Source organism: Asparagus officinalis, chromosome 8 (assembly GCF_001876935.1).
Source record: "Asparagus officinalis chromosome 8, Aspof.V1, whole genome shotgun sequence".
NCBI classification, from domain to species: domain Eukaryota; kingdom Viridiplantae; phylum Streptophyta; class Magnoliopsida; order Asparagales; family Asparagaceae; genus Asparagus; species Asparagus officinalis.
The window spans coordinates 82638817-82639207 of record NC_033801.1 but is presented as its reverse complement, the minus strand read 5'-3'; positions in this window follow the sequence as shown (position 1 = coordinate 82639207).

The window sequence follows — 391 nt, the reverse complement described above, 5'->3', positions numbered from 1 at the left end:
ATCAGAGATTTAGCTTCAGGATGGTTTGACTACGATTGAGATCCTAGTTTGTATACTTGCTAGAAAAGATAAGAAATTTAGAATCAATATATTTTTTTTTTCCCTTGGTGAAAATTCAGTGGAACCAGAAAGGAGTTGAGGAGGTTTCTCGGGAGCGCGAGGACGATATACATCGCGACTACCCACACCTGTTTGATCAAGTAAATTAAATTTTTGTATGACTTGTTTATGACTTATGGTTACCTGTATAGTGATGTTTATACTTAACACTAAAATGAGGGTATTAACACTTATCTCCTAAGTACTTGGAACATATGGTATATATATGAGGGGTTCCTTGTTTGGATTTTTCGCTCGATGTACTTGTTCCATTTAGTTAGGGGTTAAGTGG